Source organism: Ictalurus furcatus, chromosome 12 (genome assembly GCF_023375685.1).
Source record: "Ictalurus furcatus strain D&B chromosome 12, Billie_1.0, whole genome shotgun sequence".
Taxonomy (NCBI): Eukaryota; Metazoa; Chordata; class Actinopteri; order Siluriformes; family Ictaluridae; genus Ictalurus; species Ictalurus furcatus.
In genome coordinates this window covers 6,174,525-6,196,337 of record NC_071266.1, presented here as the reverse complement: position 1 = coordinate 6,196,337, position 21,813 = coordinate 6,174,525, and the positions used below count along the sequence as shown (strand labels likewise).

General features: G+C 40.1%; 1 protein-coding gene across 1 annotated transcript in view; it reads left to right on the top strand.

The window, feature by feature from the left end:
* The window catches only part of LOC128615330 (axin-2-like), a 308,706-nt gene that overhangs the window by 202,171 nt on the left and 84,722 nt on the right, over positions 1 to 21,813 (top strand). The gene's annotated exons all lie outside the window — the stretch shown is intronic.

Genomic DNA, 21,813 nt, shown 5'->3' with positions numbered 1-21,813 from the left:
AGACAAACTTTTTTTTTTGATTTTTTTTTTTTTTTAAAGTATAATTACACAACATAGACACCCCTACAACATATCTCCAGTCAAAAACACACAAAAAAAATGGATGTATTTTGCAAGTCAAAGCTTTTAACACAATTTTTTAACAAGGAGTCGCATTACTGCTAAATATTTTAGGGTGTTTTTATGTGCAGATTGCACAGAGCTGCTATCAAGCTGTTACGTCTGTTGTGTCTACTAATACTCTGTACCTGGTAATGTTTGCAAAGGTTTAAAAATAAATAAATAAATAAATAAATAAATAAATAAATAAATAAATAAATAAAGGGACATATTTCAGTGTATGGTATAGACACTGAGTAACTGAATTATTAGGCTACAATCCAAGTGATTTTCTCAGATTTTTAGCTATAGGACATAACTTTAGTAGCGTGCTATTCATATGACCATATAAATCATATAGATGATCGAATTATTAGTGTGAGGAAGCAGTTGGATGAAAACGCAAGCATAATTTGATTAAAAATCTAAACGTAAAAACCCAAAGAAAGAAAAGTAATATTGATATAATGTCCAGGATGGATTTGGGTGTGGAATTGTGGTGGCTCCTGTATTGCCAGTGGAATTGGATTTTGAAGAATCTCTTCCAAACATACGTGGAACTGGTATCTGTTTTTCTAGCAGGTGAAATAAGAATCATTCAAAATTGCACATTTGAAAGCTTTATTACAAATTTAAAACTTTCATATTATAATTCAGGCTGCATCTCCAAACACTGGTAGCTGCACCCTAAAGCCTGGATTAAGACTTGCTTTTAACTATGTCTATGTGTACATAGGCTGGCTGCCACACATATCCTGCGGTCATTTGAAATGTTGCTTGTGCACGTCCTCAGAAATAGTTAGGAAAGTTGTGCCCTAAATAGTTGTTGCAGTATAACACCATGTGGTACTGTGTCCAAACCTGACTAAACAAATTAGCAATATGTACTATTCTAGTTAGCCATTGAGTACTGACACTAAGCTGCTTTCCTATTATGGTTAATGATTGAATTTTATAAACCTCATGTAGCCTTCAATCCTACTGAAGGGTACTTGAGTACCAGTCTTCTGGAATTTCTAGCTTAGTAAATACTTTTGAATAGTCAAAGGTCAGAGTTTTTGATTTTAGACTCAGCTCATGACAACAATCACGATGATGGCAGAATGTTTAAAGAGAGAAAGAGCTTGTCAGTAAGATTTAAAGCGCACCTATTATGGTTTTGAAACGTGCCTAATTTAGTTTTAAAGGTCTCATACAATAGATTTACATGCACCCAAGGTCAAAAAACACTTTAATGTGCTCATAATTTAAATTGCAGCATTACCTTTCCCCCCCAGTGTCACAAATGACTCGTTAAAAGATCCATTCTAAATGATTCATTCTAAACTCCTCCTTTCAGAGAGCATACTCTGCTCTGATTGGTCAGATGTCCCATTCTGTTGTGATTGGTCTATCTAAAAAATAGTAGTCTCTGGTACAATTAGCACAGTATTATAAGGAAATGAGCTGTAAGTTTTATTGAGCATCTTGCAGAACCAGCCACGGTTCTTCTGGAGACTTTGACTGTCACAGTTGCTTCTTATTTTTGCAGCAAAACCCAGCGGCCTTCACGGTGTTTTTTTGTCTGAAAAGTGTCTCTTATGTAATATGCTGCTTTCTTTAATGATATGCATAAAGACATTTGATTTTGTGCTGGAAAACGAATGTTTGGAAATCTAAAATGTTTTTGTACTGACTTGATAATGTCGAAGTCAAAAAATAAAAAATCTATAACAGTTTGTACTAAAAAAAAATAGGGTGTCTAAAGCTTTTACACAGTACTGTATATATATATATATATATATATATATATATATATATATATATATATATATAAAGATTTGTTTCCAAAATGTGAGCAATGTGCTCGGTCTGTCCCAATAGATGAGACTACACAAAATCGATTATGGAAACTAACTGCCTTGACTCATTCGATGTAATTTATTAAACCAGTCATGTCAGAACACGGATTCATGCACTCCCCCGGTTAGAATACGCAATACATTTATGCCATTTTTTTTTTCTTCTAAATGTTCTTGGCAATATGACAAGCTAGTTGATGTTGCTGCAACATTTTTTCACAAATATGCAAGAGTTCGTGCTTTTCTGAAGAAATTAGGGAGGAACAGCATGGCTCAGCTGTCATCTTTAATTAATCAAGTGCCATGAATCCTGGCTTTTGAAGAATGACTCCTCAATGAAAAGCATATTACGCTCAATATTTCAATCAATTTGACCTCTCATCAATTGCCATGTGAGGCTCTTCAAGACACAGTGATGCCACGTAAAGACTCCTACACCACCTCTGCCTCTCACGACAAGCAACGGCAAAGACAGCATGCCATTCAAGAGGCTTGGAATGAGACCTTTGTCCAGTGTCCAGTCTGTTTCGAAGCATAATAGGACGCGATCAGCAATTCCTGGCACTGGCATTTACGGATGATGACTCACTGAAGACAGTAAGTTACAGTAAGTGACTGTACGTGAAGACCACATCAAAGCGTTCCACAAAACCATCACACACACACAGCCTGTCATTACTCAGTTATTCCATAGGGCTTCCTCCGCTCTCTATAAGTCACACTGATGATGACGTTTCCTGTTTATTAGAGCAAGAAGGCAGATGGATGTTTGAAGGAAAAGAAGGAAGCCAGTGCTAGTCCTTCCTATACATGGAGGGAAGCAACAGAGAGAAAGTATTCTGTAGTTCAAGGCTGAATGTGTTGATGGGATGAGCAGGTGTTAACAGGACATTGTTTTATTTCAGTGACAGCTAGATGACCCCTGTCAAACACTATGAGCACTGTTGCTTACACACAGCTCATTGTGTTGAAACTGAATCACCTCATTTGCTATAATTTGCCTCACGGAATTCTTTATTCGGTTTTAGTTAGGACAACTCTATAGAGTAACGGCACTCTTTACCCATGTTTTTCATGAACCATTGGAGTAAGTAGATGGATGAACTTCCTTGGACAAGTATACATCTCCAACCAAATATACCATGTACAAGGATTACATTATCCAAAAGGAGAAAAAGCACCAGTTAACCACATATGTAGGCAACAGGTTTATACAATGTCTTTTAATATAAGATCACAAGTCACTTGTGGTGCAGTGTGATCGACACCGTGCAGTTCCAGGGTCCATGTTCAATCCGGAGCTCCCATTACTGTCTATCCAGAGTTTCACAAGTTCTCCACCTGTCTGAACTGGTTACTTCAGGTTCTCTGGTGTAAACAAAACAATGCCCTGCATTTCATTGATCAAAATATGTTCCAGTATATATTTCCACAGACCAAGGGTATTCAAGTCAAATGCTGAAGGTCCGTCTACATAAAATTCTTTGCTTACAATGGATAAGCAACTAACATGACTGAATAGAGACCATTTGAGTGGTTGAAATGAAGACTCTAAAGAGATGAGATGTCTGTTTTAAACTTGAAGTAGTGAATAAATGCATACTTATGTAAATTCATCTTTACACATTCTGTTCTTGTCATTGGCTTGTTTGGTTTCTTTTTTTTTTTTCAAACTTTACATGCTGTTACTTTACTAATCAGACCAGCTTGAGTAAATGAAAATTCATTGAAAGTTTCCAAAACTGTAGTCCATTATCTATGTTGTTCTATGTTGATCAGTACTGCTAAGTATTTTTCGAGTGCATAGTTTGCAAAGCTATAGGCTATATTTCACTCCAGTACCTGTTAGCATACATTAGCAATACTGTTCTGGGAGAAAAAAAAAAAAAGGTAATAGCAGTAAATCTGCAACTTACAGGCCTCACGAGAGATTTGAGTGCTGGGGGTTTATTAGGTGACAATCCAATACACAGTCCAAAAAGTCATTGAGAGGCTAATGGTCAAAGCTTGAGCATGAAACACAAAATGGGCAAACAACAAACAAAACATTAGATACAAGGTTCAGAACTTGTGTACATTCAAGAGCTGGCAAGACTTCGTAATGAATGTTAGTTTGAGTTTGCTTTATATTCTATGTAAACAGGAAGTGCATGTGAAGTAGTTCGGTTCTCGGAGGAACGGGACCCGTAATGCGGTGTAATGCCCCCGAGCTGATGTCTCTAGCTTCTTTTCAATCACTACTGGCTATGGTATTTACAATATATACTGCTGTTGATCTACAGCAGGTTAAAGAAAATGCACCAGACACACTGTCTAAAATGTATTTAGATGCATAGTGCCATCCTATGATTAAAAGGGTAGCCTAAATGTGGGCCAGAAATGGGCTGTCACCCATCTGTTATCTGGGTGTCTAGAGTTGTCCTGTAAAAACAGCTCTTGTTTCCACTGATCTTGTCCTCATAGCCCTGTTTTTCACCATTTATCTTCTTAACTGAACTGTTTCTTGGGGGGAGGGGTTTACTGAAGATAGTGTACAGCAACAAACCTAATTTTCTAAACCTATATATGTTGATTGGTGAAAATGACAGCCAGTAGATTAAATGCTTACGATCACTGACGTGGGTGTTACCCAGCCCAGTCAACCTGGACACTATTGGTATTCATTCATTCCTGGAAAACCCTAATAGCAGGACCACTGACCGAAATGAAGAATGATGCATGCTTGAATAATTATCACAGCTGTTCCTCACTTCCACCCAGCTCGCTGGCTAAATTGTGAGCCAAATAAGATTGGAGAGTGAAGGACAGAGATTGAATAAACATAGTACATTCCAGGAATCTAACACTCAAAAGCTGTTGAGGTCCGGTAGAAAAGGTCACACTGCACTCATGGAGAATTATTTGTTTTTAAGCCATTTGTCATAGTGGATATTTGTGTTTATGTCAGCGATACACATAACAAATCCGAGATGAAACTGACAAGCACAGGAAATTCTGACAGTAAGCACACACCCAGGGAGCGGAGGAAGGACGAATTCTTCTGCCATACAACATTTGAAGCTTATTTGTTCCATCTGGAGGCAAATTGTTTTCAGATGCGCTACACTGCCAAACTGAATTGCAAACATCCACTCATATTTTTTTCCTGCGTTATTGCAAAAGCATCCTGTTTTGATTTTTGATTTTTTGATTTTTTCACATCGTAGAAGAAATTCACCATTCGAGCGGATCTTCCTGTTTCATCTTGACCTTCTGAAGACCATCCTCACAAAAAAAAAAAAAAAAAGGTTGTTAGCTGCACTCTTTCAAATAGAAACCAGGTTTAAGGCCAGAATTAGTGGGACTATATGAGTCAGTCCAATAACAGAAAGTTATTATAAATAATTATGGGTTGTTATTATTTATTTATTTATTCATTTTTGTTAATTGAGACGTGATGTGGATGGGATGAGATAAAAATTTCATGCTTAGCGGAAAAGGCTAATGAGAGGCCATCACGTGCAGTGAGGAGTCAAAGGCATGCATTCCACTCGCAGACCTGGAGGATGACTACACCCTAAAGCTCAGTGTTGTTTCCTGATCCAATACATTTGATTAAGCTCGGAATGCAATGATCTCACTTTTTTCTTTTTAAATGCTACGCTGATATTAGCGCTTTGGACCCATGCTGATATGTGTCGACTTTCTGCAAGCTTTTGTTGCCAAGTTATGCCAAATAGAAGAGGTGTGCTTTAAGAAAATATCTGTCCTGTGATCATTTGCAAGCTCTGTGTTTCTATTAGTCAGTTAATACTGTATATTATCAGGGTATAAAGTACATGGATAATATGTTAAATCTGCTCCAATACCAAACCAATGAAGCATTTCAGGCCACAATCTTCCCCAATATTGAGCATCAGATCAGTACATCTATAAACTAAGCTAATGATAATGTAATGTGCAGCCCTATGATCTTTCAGGATTTGAGCTTGTTGTGTATCTGTGTTGATTCCCCATATAGCTCTTTTCTTAGTATAATTTTTACATCACTGATTCATTAGTGTTGGGAATTTTCTTGGTTTCTTTGGATGCTGACTGTGAATTTTAATAAGCGGAAGTAATTTAACTGGTTTTCTGAACCCTAACCTCAATGGGTGTTTCTCACATTAGCATTTGTCACATTAGCATTTCTCACACACAATCTCACAGGAATTGGTTCTGATTTAGTTCTGATTTAAATCTGAATTACAATTAGTCTTAGTGTTTTAGCCAGCACATTTCTGACTGAATACCAGTGGATGTGTTTGACTTCCTATTAAAGTGCACACACACTGCTTTGCTTGAAATATCCGTTGACATTCTTGAATATCCGTAAACCGTGGTGACAATGATTTTTTTGAGAGGGAGCGTTTCACTTTTACGTATTATTAAACTTAAATACATAATTTACGTAAACAAAACCTACACACACTGGGATACACTTATCAATGCTTTTGTAAAGCTGAGTGTAAATGTGTTTTGTAGGTAGAATCGAACTCAAATTCCCATTAGATTTACTTTATTTATAATACTTTAATTTATTTAAAGGTTTCAGATTTTCTTCATGCTCATGCGTGTATGTTGATAGATGGCAATTACCCATAAATCACCAAACATGTTCACGGCACAACTAATTTACATTTAGTCATGCATACAAAACTCCATAAAAGGCAAAGAGCTGAAAATGGGGTGACTAAACAGTGAAAGAGCTCCTTCTAAATCTTCCAGTAATGCAGCTGAGCCAGCGCAAAACATCAGCTACCTTAGACACAAACTAACACTTCCACTTTTTATACTGTGCCATTTATTTTGAATGGCTAGTCTAATTTTATGAATTTGCTTTAGATTGGTATCTATCAAGTCATCTTTACGGCTCTCTTCCTCTCTCCTTCTGTCGAGCCACACATGATTTTATGGGAATGCCAGTGATCCTGAGCCTTTCTGCTCGCCGGACCTGCCTGACCCATCCTGATGCCCTACCTCTGGATGGAGCTCTCATCAACTGGAGGCTACATTCTGCTACAGCGGAGGACTCCAAGCAGTGCAGCCTGGAGTTTGTTGAGGATGGTGCTGCTTGAAGTACCATGGAAATGGTTTTGGACCTCAATTCCACATGGACATTCTCGCTGTGGTTGCTGGAACTATGGTTGCTACTATGGCCTTGGGACTGCAATTACCACATGCAGTTTTGCACTCAGGTCTCTTTTAGTGAACAGTGGACTAGTTCAACAAAACAGACTTCACGTAAAAACCATAATGAACTTTCTTTTACTTTCATACTGTCCATTATTACCCAGATAGATGAGGATGGGTTTCCTTCTGAGTCTGGTTCCTCTCAAGGTTTCTTCATATTATCTTGAAGAAGATGCTGACACCTGTCCACTGCTGAAAGTGCCTATAATGGGCACTTGAGCATCAGAACTGGACCATGGAGCAATGGAAGGAGGTGGCCTGGTCTGATAAATCACATTTTCTTTTACATCATGTGGATTGCAGAGTGCGTGTACATCACTTACCTGGGGAAGAGTTGGCACCAGGATGAATTATGGGAAGAAGGCAAGCCGGTAGAGGTAGTATGAAGTTCTGGGCAATGTTCTGCTGGGAAACCTTGGGTCCTGGCATTCATGTGGATGTTACTTTGACATGTAACACCTACCTAAACATTGTTGCAGACCAAGTACACCCCTTCATGGCAACAATAATAATGGCAGTGTTCTCTTTCAGGAGGATAATACACCCTGCCACTCTGCAAAAATTGTTCAGAGAATGGTTTGAAGAACATGACCAAGAGTTGAAGGTGTTGACTTGGCCTCCAAATTCCCCAGATCTCAATCCAATAGAGCTTCTGTGGGATGTACTGGACAAACAAGTCCGATCCATTGAGGCCCCACCTCGTAACTTACTGGACTTAAAGGATCTGCTGCTAATGTCTTGGTGCCAGACACCACAGGACACCTCCAGAGGTCTTGTGGAGTCCATACTTCGACTGCTCAGAGCTGTTTTGTCAACACAAGGGGGACCTACACAATATTGGCAGGTGGTTTTAATGTTATGGCTGATCGGTGTGTGTGTGTGTGTGTGTGCGTGTGTGTGTGTGTATATATATATATATATATATATGTATGTATGTATGTATGTATGCAACGACCCCTTGAAAAAGCCTAAATTTGGAGCCGAATTACAGAAAAGGTGAATCGTGTGAAAAGAAAATGGTTTAACATCAAAATGGATAAAAAAATATATATCTACTGTACCCAGGAGATCGTGGACATCAAGCATATCACATGGGGAAACTGCTCTTTTTATACAAAGCAAAGTGCCTTGCTGACTGTCAGACAGAATAAATTTACACACACTCAGGTGCACGAGTAGGATATGATCTTTTATTCTGAAATTTTTTGCGATTTTCATGCATGTGAAATTTCTTGTGTAAATGCTCCTACGAACGATTTACATATAAATCCGTTCGCATCCAGGTTACTAAATGATGCCCATGGTGTCTATGATGCACAGCAATATTAATGTTCTAAGACATATTGCAAAGATTGGGAGAGAGAAAGGAGGATTACGGAGTGCATAATGGCTGTATCAGGTGATGATGATAAGGCGTATTGCACATACTGCAAATCAGAAATGTGTGCCACACCACAGTGTAGGGTTCCCATGCAACGACTGGGAAAAACAAGAAAAATGTGTCTCCCTTTGCCAATCCCTGAACTTTCTGAGAAGTTTAAGATCTTTTATTGTGGTTTTTGAGCTGTACTGTATTTGAGCTGGAAATTTTTTATTTTTTTTTTGCTGAGACCTGGCAACCCTGTGCATATAACTCAGGAGCTCACAAGAGTTTGGCTGTTGTGATAGATTTTCTGTGCGAGTCTGCTAGTGTTCCCAGTCACAAACACTTCACCCCCTTTCCAGAAATACACAGAATTTACATGCTTGCCAAGAACACTTAATATTCATCAGTTGCAGCTCCACGGCGTGTTTGTCAGCAAGTGCAACGTCTTCGTTCCAAATTTAACCGTCTCCCGAAAGGCTTTCCATTTTATCCACATTACAACATGTTTGGCATGCGGAAGACTGTAAGAGATAACACCACACGTGCCAGAACCCCAAGATGTCTTAATCAGTTCCCAGTAGATCACGTCATCATGTCATCATCTGTGAATCTCACTCACATTTTGAACCGGTAACAAGCATCTGAGTGTCTGACGCAGGTTACAGTCATGCCATCCCACTTAGGAACATGAGGAAGTGAGTGTGTGTCAGAACTATTTCAGGGTGCTTTGAAGTCTTATTTTGCATCACCCTGGAGGAAAATGCAGAGACTCTGCAGTAAAACTCTAAACGCTCTGCTGTACTGAAGGGACTGGAGAAACGTGATGGGGGAACTGTGTTGGGTCCAAAAATTTTGTGCTGAAAACCATGATACATATTATATACTGTCAAATACTGGACCATTTCCATTATAACAGTATATAATAGTTTACACAGATCCAGTTTAGAAGTGGTTTCAACTTCACTCCGCACAATTATTCATGCAACCAAACAACTTGTCAAGCATAATGGTTTTATTAAACAAAATGATGGCTGTTTTCAGGATGTACAGTTGTGCTACAGGTTCCACTGCCACCTCACAGCACAGGGTTTGATCCCCGATCCTGGTATAATAAAGTACCATGCACTCAATGTCTGTACCATGTCTGTACAGAGCTCTTCCTGTATTCCATTGTTTTTTTTCCTGGTTCTTCACTTTCCTCAAACCTTCCAAAACCATGCCAGTGGATGGATCGGTAGCTGTAAATAAGTGTGCATGGTGCCCTGCGATGGACTGGTGTCCCCATCCATGATGTATTCCCACCTCACACACAGTGTTCCAGGAATAGGCTCCATCACTCACCATGACCATCACCAATATAAAGTGGTACCTAAAGACGAACGAATGAATTAATGGCTGTTCTAATCACAACATTTGAAAACAAAGAAGCTGTTAGATATCCATAACACAACTGATCTATTTAACATCACTTACGAGCAAACCAGTCCTACTGCTCGTCAGTGCTTAAGCTTAAACTTAGAAATTACTCAGCTCAATTTACATGAAAAGTTACGAAGGGTACGGTCAGTGCTTAATTTCTGCAGGTCCCGGAACACTAAGAGGGTCGTGATCCAGCAGGTCGGGAGGCATGCGAAAGGTCCCGGTCCTCGAACTTACAGACATGTAAAAGTGCTTGCAGTATCTCACGTAGCCGACGATATTCAATGCTGATAGGTATGCCTATGTAATTGATCACACTGTTACAGCAATGTATTAGCAACGTAATAGCATAAAGGGAAACATTTATGGATTGCACATTCTATCAGCTTATGTGCTGTCACCTCAGTTAGCTACAAAACATATTTGCCAAAAGCACTTCGAAAACAAAGCTACGTTTCTATGACGTTATTTTTGTGTCAGATTTCTGCACGTGCAAGAACATATTTAGAGCGCACAAAAAGCTCGAACGCGCATTATTGAAGCTCGGACGTGCGACAGGAAAATAGACATTCGCATGCGGAAAGGGGTGAACTCTATGCTCTGCTCGCGAGAATACTTTTTCTTTTTGTCCCAACTGGCTTCACTGTGAACTCAAATATCATTGGCTAGCTAATTTTTCCGGAATTCAGTTCTGATTGGCTGCCCGCCACTATGGCTAACCATTAGCGAAGTTACCTGTTCTTTCATGAGAGACACTTCCTACACGGACACTCTTCATAAGAGTCATTCATTTGTTTCATTTGTTGATAGTTTTCGATCGTTACCCTTGCAAGAACATCTGTTTTCCTCTCGCAGTTGTAGTTGACCGTGCGCGTGCAAGCTTTTTGTGCACTCAAAATATGTCCGTGCAGAAATTCGGCACATTAAAAAAATAATAAATTATTCATAATAATAAATAAATTTGTCTTACCTAAGACAAAATATTACACAAAGCTGTCATGTCAGTGTCCTCCTACCGTCCTGTGTCCCTTACGTATCCATGAGCGCACAAATGGCTCGGGATTGAACTTTGTAAGCGGTGGAAACATCGATTTTCAGAAACATCAGAGACGAGATGGTGTGGATGAGAAGGGATTCACGCCGCGAGCTACAAATGAGATTGATTTTGAAGAAACCCCGCTCATGCTCCACTCGAGACCGGTGTGGTATTCACCGTAGCCAACAACTACCTCAGTCCTTCTGGAACCTTTTGTCTATTTGAGTCCCTGTACTCCCTAAAAGCCCGGACGACTGTATGTGGGCTGGTAACGGTATTTAATTCCGTGCAGTCAATCTCACTTTCAAAGTCATGCACAGGTAGACAATGTTTAGCCTCGTAAGCGCTTCTAAAAACCATCCACAATCAGGCTAGCGTTATCACTACTAGTCGTGGGAACGATCACCAAACGTCTTCATCAGTGACCTGTTGCTGCTCGCGCCCTTGGACTCTTGCCTTTTTAGTATTTTGTTTGTGTACTTAAAAAATGCTGGTAATGATGACTGCTTTCTTTTCGCCATGACACACTCTACAGCGCATGCTATGTAACTGTAGGCTTCGCTTTGTGACAACAAATTCAGGTGAACTTTGAACTTGAACTGATTACGTTAGGTGAAAGAGGCTATTAGCAATATCTGAGCATTTCTATTGTCGTTTTTTTGTTGTTCTATTTTACTTTTGGTGAATCAAGATCTGGTTAGGGTTATGCTTTAGGGATGGCATTCATACTTTTTCTTATGACTTGTTTTGTAAGTAAATAGCACAAAATCCAACCACACTCCCTCTTTCTAATATGTAGAAATTTGGCTGGGCGTATTTTAAAGAAAGTTAAGACGAAAATCTAGTTTTGTGCTTTTTGGTGCTGCTTTTGTAATCAGGAAGAATTCCAGTAATTCTGAATTAAATATCTGAACGATCTAGTATCTAGAGTTTACTGTATTTGACGAGACAATGTTTGAAAATTTCCGCAGGCAGAAAAATGGCATTGTTAAGAATTCTCAGTTGAACTTTAAATTTTCGTGCTCCATTCAGGTTTTATCAAGAAACGCATGCTTTTACTTCAGTGAACTCTTTCACAACATAATGAAAGGCTAAGTTGAACAACACTTTTTGTTTTCGTTTTTTCGGAGCACAATTTTTGACCAGGGCCTCTCCCATCAGACACTGGGGGTCTTCCAGACTTCAACATGGTTTCTCTTCACATTCATCACACGCTGTCATTGATGCCCCGTGGACACTCTACAGTCTCGCCGCTCTCTACAGCGCCAGGTAGGGTGCCAGGGAAGGACAATGCCCAAGGATTAGCATTAAAAGGCCAGGGACTGGGCCCAGCATCCCAGGACGCTTTGAGGCCTGGGGGGTGGCGCAGAGGGCTGCAGCGGCTGGGGTTAGAGCATCAGGAGTCCAGGGGAAACGGCGTATGGAAATGGCTGCCGCTAACACCCACCATGGGGCCAGCTCGGTACACAGCAGGAGTCTCTGTGTGGAAGCGTACATCTGTTCACAACGGGAGAACACGCCTGACACAGAGATAATTCTTTCCCTTTCTTCTTCTTCAGGCTCCTCCTTTTTGTTCCCCCTTTCTCAATTCATTTCTTATGTTGTTTTTCCTGTCTTAGTCATTGTTTGAGTCAGAACTGAGTAAACGTTACTTTTCAGTAGCCTTGTTGATCTAAGTTTCGATCGTGTTCAGATGAACTGACATGGACAATAGTATAATCAGACTGATGATGGTCTGTCCCAAACGGCTAATCTTTGTTTTAAACCAGAGCCAACTTAGCCAACGCAGCTAGCCTCTCGCAATCACGATTATGCATGCAGTCTTTCAGAAGGAATAGGATTACTGTTAAAAAAATGTAGCTTCCATTTTTCTCCCCATGTATACAAAGCATAACTGTCATGATATGTGTCATTTTAAGCCGATTTTCCATCCTGTGATGCGATGAATTGGAGCGAATAAGCTGGAAGCAGCAGATGGCTAACAGCCCAGTGCGGTTGCTAAGGTTGCCTGAATGCTACTCGCAGAGTTTTCTGGTTAGCATAGAACAAGACAAGAGAGCTACACACAGAATGAGCTATCAATCGTGTAAAAAGCGTAATCCGTAGTCTTAAAAAAATGATTCGTCTGTGTTTGGATGGCAGGCATATTGGCAAGTTGTCATGACAACAGGGATGTTCTGCTGATGAAGACTTGCTGTCGACTGTCCAATCGGATGACGGCAGCTTAAACTGCAGCGTGAGCGCAAGTGTTGAGGGGGATACACGTTTTCCAGATACACACAATGCCAAGGACGACGCCCTTGTCCAAGACCACCTACGGATCATAATCGGCTACAGGAGAGGGATGGCTAACGGACTGACACCATCTACTTTGGAATGAGAACAAGGCGGAGGAAGAAACGAGACAGGGCCAGGTAGGGGGTCGCCTTAATGTAGACTCGTCTGAATGTCATCGATTATCTTTGCCATCTTTGCAGTCCGCCATTGTGGGTTATGGCTGAGAAACACAACATGAAAATACGGACATTTGGCAACAAGATTACCGTTTAGAAATCATGACACTCTAGCAGGTGGTTATAAGGGCAAAGATGTGTGAAGAATGTCAAACATAATGGTATATAATGAGCAAAATAACAAACCTGCTAACACTTGTGTCAAGCTATTACTGGCATGAAATGCTAATACGCCAATGCTAACAAAAAAGAATGGCCTTTTATTCCTATGGTGAGTTCTGCATTTTCTCTTTTTCTCCCCTGTTGAATTGGATTAGAATAGGCAGCGGTGAAATGCCTTTGGACGACTGTAGCCACCGTTTAGCAATGGATGCACTGGAAAGGAAAGCCCGCTTTTTTTCCGTCTAGCACTGCAGGTAGCCATATTCTCTTACCCTCTCCAACAGAGATCCTTTCGGACCGAATCACAGAAAATATCTTATAAGGATCCGACGAAGGGCCCTCACATAAGACGATTAAAATCTTCATTCATTCACAGTGAATCTCTTTTACATCCCCTCCTTCTTCCCCCTCTGTTCCTCAAGCTTCGCCATCATGGGGTCTCGGTGGGAAGCCAGTGAGAAAACTGACCCCCAGTGGTGGATATCTTTGATTCTTCAAACATTGGGCTAAAATGCAGGCTGTCAGCATGCGAAACCCACCTTTATTGACTCTTGGTTGGATATCAAGCAGATTAGATATTGGATACTGGTCTTGTTTTGAAAACTTTTTTGTTAGTTCTAACAAGATCAATGGTCAGGTTGAAGCCATAATCGTATCATTAGATTTGCTTTGGAGATAAGTACCATGTCATATATGTGTAAATAAGTATAGCGTAACAAAAAAAAAAAGATTGTGTTTTTTGCAGAATATGTATAAGAAATAATCTAGGTAGGGATGCATTGAAATGCATTCAAACCAAGTACAGGTACGTTTTTGGAAACAGTACCAATACAGATACCGATTCTAAAATGAGTAACCTACTTAGTATAAAGCAATCGCGCAGATCATGGAAGATTTTATTTACATGTACATGTTTTGATATGTTAACTAGTTGTTGTTTTTTTTAGCTGTCTATATTAGTTAGCTTTGATCAAGTAGAGCTGCAGTCAAGAGCAGGTTTTGTTTCACTTTGGAAAAGTGCTTTACTACAACTATACGTTAAATACGTTTTTATTGTTTTTGTTGCGTCGGAAATCCATATTGTCAATGACCAATAGTCGCTGATTGTCACGAACATCATACTGTTACACTCACTTAACTAAGATTGTCTGTATACATTTTTTTCTAGCCTAGTGTTTGCTGCAGCATTGGCTGCTGTTGGGTGCTGCTAGCAATAAACTCCTCATTGACGACTTTTATGCTTAAAATATTATGGCAGTGGTGTCAATTGCACCTTGACTCGCAAGCGACTTAGACCCTGGAAGCACTCGTGTCTCATCATTGTTGAATTCTTGCACTGGTGATGTGACCTACGCCCAACCGCTTCTCTGTTTGTTCACTTCATTGCGAATATCTTTGTGTGTGCGTGCAATTCGTGGCACCTTATGTTCATTTTTAATGACCACACTTGCTGATACTGCTCTGTGATAAAGATACTATTAAAATGCCACTAGTGCCACAATGTATACTAGGTACACTAGGCTGTCAAGTGGTATGGGATGTTGGTGGTTAGTGGTTAGCACGTGCGCCTCACACCTCCAGGGTCGGGGGTTCGATTCCCACTGTGGCCCTGTGTGCGGAGTTTGCATGTTCTCCCCGTGCTGCGGGGGTTTCCTCCGGGTACTCCGGTTTCCTCCCCCAGTCCAAAGACATGCGTGGTAGGCTGATTGGCGTGTCCAAAGTGTCTGTAGTGTGTGAATGGGTGTGTGAATGAGTATGTGAGTGTGCCCTGCGATGGATTGGCACCCTGTCCAGGGTGTACCCCGCCTCGTGCCCGATGCTCCCTGGGATAGGCTCCAGGTTTCACCGTGACCCTGAAAAGGATAAAGCAGTATAGAAGATGGATGGATGGATGTGTACAAGTAAATAAACCCAGTCTCGGACTGCTACCGATACTGATACTGAGACTGGTATAATTTTTTTCAATGTATCCCTACTTTTGTGACTGATTATGACAGAAAGGATTTTGAAGCAAGATTCTTGGCTTGTTCATTTTAGAGGCCTCTCTATCCTGAAACCAGAAACTATATTTGTACTTGAAGGTCAAACCTATCAGAAAAGTCATGGGACAAGCAATTTTCGAACCGTTCAGATTTAAGTCTGGGAATTTCAACAATGGGATTGCATGCCTTGTGGAAACACTGTCTTGGCTATCTCACAAGTCTGCTGATCCAATTTCACCAGTATTATCTGTTGTCTGGTCCTGCTATCACATCAGCAAGAGCAGATTGAGATGGTGTGACCGTTCAGACAGTGTTATTGAGATGGAATTAGACAATCACCCCAGGGCTATTGCTATTATAGGACTGTGATTGCTTGACTATTGACTTGCAGAAGGGGCTGTCCTGGAGCAAGCAAAGAACTGGTGTATATAAATTAGTATCTTGGACATAATGCAAATACTCAACACGGAACAGAAATCCCTCATATACAAGTAAAGGGACATTTTGCCTGCTCAAAATCATTTCATTTGCAATCCAAGTGAAAGATGTGATTACTGTACATTTCTGCATCTTTTTGGCATTTTTGCTGAGTGATGATGATGGTAAAAGATGTTTTATTGCTCCAGGTTGACCACCATGACAAACGTGACCTCTGCCACTCCCCAGTGGGACTTTCTTCAGTTATTTACAGTCTCCTCTTGACCACACACACACAACTCCGGAGACGCTCAGTGATCTATTTAAACCTCTCGCCATGTCTGGGATTCCCCGTCCGCAGCATAAAATGCTAGAGATATAAAGCAAATATGTTACTTAAAGTAGGATAACCACCTCATCATGGTCTCCCAATTGCTAATTGGTAAGGATGATGGATGTCTTATGAAAAATTCTGAAGGATCAGGTGGAGCACTTGTAGCTTTTATCTCAAAGAATTGCACTTTATTTTGTATGTATTTTTTTTTTCCTTGAAAGAGCTCATTTGTAACAGGCAGCCCTGCTGCTGACCCTGGAGATCATGCGATGTGTCATGCTTCCTCTGTCCATCTCATACTCTGCTTTCCAGTGCCTTTCAATTTATTTCTTGCCCCACTGAGTGAAAAAGAAGTTGCAACGTTGCTTTTCATGGAAGATGGTGTCCTTCACATCAACCGCTGAAAGAGTTCTTACTCTAGGCAATGCGTTTTTGTCTTTGTTTCACCTCTGTAAATTGGATGCAGGAAGGCTATTGAGGTGCTCTTCATCTGCCACTGGGATTGTATGGAGTCTTGGCATAATTGATATTTTGCATAAACCCATTTATCCTAGGAGTTCCTGTCAGTACAGGATATAGACTCACAGACTAGGTGGTTTAGGAGGTAAAATCATGGACATATCGGAGAGCAGAAAACCTGACATCTTTACATGAGGGTCTGACAGGTGGACAGGTTCATCCCTTTGTTTCTCTGTCCATCTTTTATCACTTCACCCACCCTGTGGCATTCCATCTAATCGTCCTGTCTTCCACTGAGTCCAGTCAAGGACTGGTATTTCTGCCTGCCGAAAGAGACCTGGCCCAGGGCAGGAGTCTTTTATTACCCACATTCACCAGACTGATGCGTCGAATGAGCAGAAAAAAAAAAGAATTTACCCAATTATAGAATAATTAATCCTCCTTGTGATGTATTTTCTTTCTTGGATCAGCTTTGTCGCTGGGGCGGTACTAACGTAGTATGTTTTACCCGGGAAGGTGCATATAATGTACCTTTAATTAGCTTTTAGACTATAGCTTTACAGTATATGAGTGGTATGTATGGTCTAATTGTACTGCTTAATTTTTTTAAGGGTAAACTACAGTCACATGCCCACTGCAAGGTACAAAAAAAAACGCAACCTTGACGGTATGACCCCAGCTACAAGGAAGAATACAGTTTGGCAGCTTTTGTCTGAGAGTTCTTAGAGTATGGTGAAGAAAAAGCATCACATCCAAATGTTATCCAACGACTTGCTAGATTTTCTATCAAAGGGCACAAACATGATATGCTACCTCAGACACCTTCTCAGAAAAGGATAATGACTATTGCAGAGTCATCGGCAACACGTGAATTCATTTACTCCTTGTCTGTATTTTTTTCATTAACTAGCTAACCAGCTTATTACACTATGTTAGCTACCATTTTTAGCCTTGTTGATTTTACTCTCGACCTTGTTTGAGGGACAGTGCAGACACTTCAGTCACATGATGACCAGTAAAAGCAAGCCTCTCGGCTCTCCGAGCTGTGAAGTATATACTCAGGCTGGACGTGAAGAGCTCGCACAAGATTAATGAATACTTTACGAGCCCACTCTTATACAATTTCTTCTCAGTTATGAAGTGCTAACAAACAAAACACTTAATAACATCATATTAAGTGAAACGTGCCCAGAGATATGCTGACAGTACCATACCAAAGCAATTATGTTTTAAATCCATTTGAAAAAGTAATTCACAGAAACTATGGATATATAATAATTAAACATAGAAAAGATCATCGAATGATGTAACCATTATAATATACCGTATGTATGAGATTATGGCAAGCTTTGAAATATTTATAAATAATAAAAGCACTAGTTGTAATTATCACATTAATCGCAGCAAATGTAGTTTAATTTAACAATGGATTCCAGCTTCATTATATACGCAGCTATATATAAAGCAGCACTTGAACCAGAATTACTTCACGATGACTGTATTAATTCCTCACTACAGGTGCGTAACTCAGCTCTAAATACAGCCCATTTTGAATATACTGATTATCATAAACATCCTACTAAACCTACTGTGAGAATATCCGCATGTTAGAGCATACGTGAGAGAACTCACAGCACCAACACTTGACGTTTTGACATAAAACGCACCCACACGAGTCATTTGTGACAATAACTAAAACATTGTTTTGTCAGATCCACTTTTACCTGCGTATTACTGTCAAAGATAATTCGCCACCTGTCTGTCATGTGCGCTTAAGGCAGATTCAGCCATCCTCAGCTGTCATTCCCTCTGCAATATTGCAATCACTCATGCAACTCTGTTTAAATGTCAGAGCTTTTTTTGGCACATGATGTATGTACACAGCCAAATCATCAGGGTTGAGTTGGTGTCAGAGTTTAAGGGTCTAATGTGCATCCAAGCTCGTGTTAGAATGTGTTCTTAACATTAAGGCTATTCAATTTCTGTGAGAAGAGCCATAACACTGGAGTGTTTTCCCAGATCACACCTGATCCAGTTCATAGTTCATGTCAACACACTTAATACTGTTTGTCTTTACTCTTCAACAAAGGTTTACTGTAATTTAAATGATTTATTAACCTCACTATCTGAGGTTTCTGTCACCCAGAAGACGATAAGCTCTCAAGGTTTGTTCATCATGTCGTGAAGCTTTTCTGGCTTGATAATTAAGGATCTAAATCTTCAGCTGCTTTGTGACAATGCACGAGAGTGAAAACACCTTACCTGACCATTAAACCTATATAGAGCCTTCCTCAAAAAATGTTGCCACAAAGTTGGAAGCACACAATTGTATAGAACTGTATGTATTTCTATGCTGTAGCATTACAATTTCCCATCACTGAAACTTTCCACGAAGACATGGTTTGTCAGGGTTGGAGTGAAACAACTCGAATAACCTGCACAGAGCCCTGACCTCAACCCCACTGAATACCGTTGGGATGAATTGGAACGTTGATTGCACCCTCAAAGCCTTCTCGCCCGACAGCACTGCCTGACTTCACTAATGCTCTTGTAGCCGAATGAGCACAAATCCCCACAGCCACACTCCAGAATCTATTGGAAAGCCTTCCAAAAAGATTGGAGGTAATAAACAGCATAAGGGGGACTAAATCTAGAATGGGATGTTCAACAAGAACATATTAGTATGCTGGTCAGGTGTCCAGAAACCTTTGGACCACCTTTGGCACACAAAACACTAACTGACCCTTATGGCAATGGCAATATTTGTCCCACAGTGGTCTTCTATCTGGTTTCCTATCATTGTCTTTAAAACACTGTCTCCAGGATGTCATTAGAGAACGGCAATACATTAAGCTTTGCCTTTGATGCAGTGCACACAGAGCATATTAAGCCTAATTATACTCATTCCAAACAAACTAGTTCCAATTCATTTACCACCTGATATACACAAATACAGTACCATACCGCCTGGTTACAACACCTCACAGTTTTCCCCTTAGACCAAATATAGTCAACCATCTAAGACATGTTTGGTATTCAAGTTTGCGACTTATGCTTTGGACTAAAAGGTTTCATCTCCAATCAAAATCTAACACACCTGTTTTAGTTGATCAAGGACTTCTTAAGGCAATGAGTAGATGGTCAGATTGGCACAGTTATGGCTGGAGCTAGACACTGAACACAGCTGGACACTGAAATAAAACATTGACAGACAGAGGCTAAAAAGAAGCTTGTTCACGTGTGATGGCAGCAAAGTCTCAGCATCATACTTACCATGGGTCTGTTGTGCTGTCCGCACAGAGCACTGTCAAACTTGTTACACTCCCCCAATACCTCTTCCGTAAATATTTGCATCAAATCGCCTCCAATTCCTCAGTAAAACTGACTCGCTGATGTGATTTATGACACAGTGTAACTTAGGGTAATCTATAAGAAAAATTAACTAAGCTTTATTGTGTAGCCAAGCTGGGGCAGCCATCTTGGACAACTGGAATCATGTCTATTTTTTTTTTTTTTTTTTCCAGTCCATGCAAGTCTGTGTGATAATATTAAGGAAATGCATCATAATATAATATAGTTCTATTTTAAACTTAAAATTATAAATTAGGACTACCTAACCTGAGTAATTTAAAGCATAAAGATTTGGGTATGCATTTACAAAACAGGTTTGGGTGAGAGAGACTTTCAGTATTGTTCGGTACATTATCCTCGTACTGAAAAACTAAAAGCTAATCAGCTAAAAAATATTAGAAAATTTAGTTTTAGTTTTTTTTTTGTTATTATTTAAGAGACATAAATGTGTTTGCTGTGCTAGATCCCATCTGCTAAGCATAAAAGACTTAAAATTAACAAATTAATAGAAAAAACATTGTCTCTGTTATATTGTGGGAGACATTTTGCTGGCATGGTTCGGGTCCATTTGTACCCTTAAAGGGTAGCGTTACTGCAAATCAATACAAAGCTATTCTTCCCGATTACCCTGTGATGAAACATTTCTATCCAAATGGCCTCGCTCCGCATCCACAGGGCACAAAGGCTCACTGAATGGTTTGATGAGTATGAAAATAATATAAAATCAGATGCTACGGTCTTCACATTCACCAGATCTCGACCCATCTAAACACTTATGGGAGACTTTGGATGGATGTGTTAGATAGCGCACTCTACCGCCATCACCAAAAGCACAGACTGAGGTAATTTCTTTTAGAAGAATGGTGTTCATAAGTACAGTTCAAGTACAGTTCCAGAAACTTATAGAATTTATGCCAAGGTGAATTGATGATATTCTGGTTGCTCCTGGTGGTCCAACACCTTTCTAAGACACTTCATGCTGCTGCTGTTGTTTTCTTTTCATTTGTCACATGCGTGTATGTTAACGCAATACTGAAATCATGCAAGACGTGTTTAAATATAATATATGTTATATATTGGTGGATTTCGGGGGGGAATTTAAATGGAAGCGCGAGAAAGAGAGAGGCAAAAAAGAGAGATGCGCAGATGATAATCCATCTTTTATGCCTCATCCCTTATTGTTCTTAATTACAGTTGCTTAAAATGAAGCCTGGTACTAAACTACCTCACCTTATGCTTTCTGTCATGATCTACTGTGGTTCTATGATACTGTGTGCACTGGAAGGGGGGGGGGGGGCTACATTTTCCGCACAGCTGTAATAGGAATGAATCGTTGTGAAATCCAAGCCGAGACATTAAAGAACCGAAGCCCTAACAAACAGAGTCTTGATACCAGATGGGACTGGATGATGAAAAGAGCCTAATCCTGGCCCAGGCTCGCCTTCCATCAGCGCAGGCACTACAAAGCAGCTCATGCTGAGCTCTCGCAAGCGAATACTCTTTTTTTTATACCTCGCCAAACAGAGCATCACACCACCCCTCCCTTTCTTTCTTTCTTTCCTTTTCTTCATCTCCTTCTCTCTCTCCCTCATACATCCAAACCATACACTCTATACATACATCTCCCTCTATATACAAATCATACATTTCTCTTTCTCACTCTCGGCTTCTCTTTTAGTCTTT